We start from the raw sequence: 694 nt of genomic DNA, 5'->3' as shown, positions 1-694 counted from the left end.
GGGGCGCGGCCCGGCAGGTCAGGGGCCGGGCGGGAGGCGGTTGGTGTCAGCACCGGGGCCGCTCGCTCCACCTGCCGTGAGCGGGCAAAGCCAGCGGCTGCCTCGGCCCCGTGCAAAGGAGACCCGGGCCCCAGCCCGGCGAGGCCGCAGTCAGGAAAGGGCTCCCGGGTGAGGCGAGGGAAGCTCCGCGAGGCTGAAGTTGGCTCCAGCCGGGAATAAGGAATCAACTTGGACCGCAGGGGTCTGTGCCAGGGAGCAGCGAGGGGACCCCCCCCCCCCCCGTGGGGTTGCCTGTGGGCAGAGGAAACCAGTCTCGGAAAGCGGGGGAAGAAAAGGAGAGAGCTCCTACCCCAGCCCCGGAACGACCTGCAGCTCGAGGGTTGGACTCGTGGCACCTCGAGACCCCTCAAGGGCAGGGAGCAAAGAGGAATTAAAATGCAAAGACATTATAGGCGGGCAACTTCCTCCAGGTCAGGGACTGTGCAGTTTCCATGCCCATTTCTTCTGCTTTAGGAATCGTGTTTCAGTCCACATCACAGCATTTTAAATTTCACTTTCCTCTGGGAGATGAAATGCATGGTCACACCTCATTCACTCCTGCTGCACTCTTTCCCTTCCTTTCTTTTTTCATCCTTTCAAAACCACGTAGTGCTGTCCCTGCTAGCACATCCCCCTTCTTTTATTTGTTGCTTGG

The sequence above is a fragment of the Gavialis gangeticus genome, unplaced genomic scaffold, assembly GCF_001723915.1.
Source record: "Gavialis gangeticus isolate Ggan-Ray unplaced genomic scaffold, GavGan_comp1, whole genome shotgun sequence".
Taxonomy (NCBI): domain Eukaryota; kingdom Metazoa; phylum Chordata; order Crocodylia; family Gavialidae; genus Gavialis; species Gavialis gangeticus.
Note: the sequence above shows the minus strand (reverse complement) of the source record.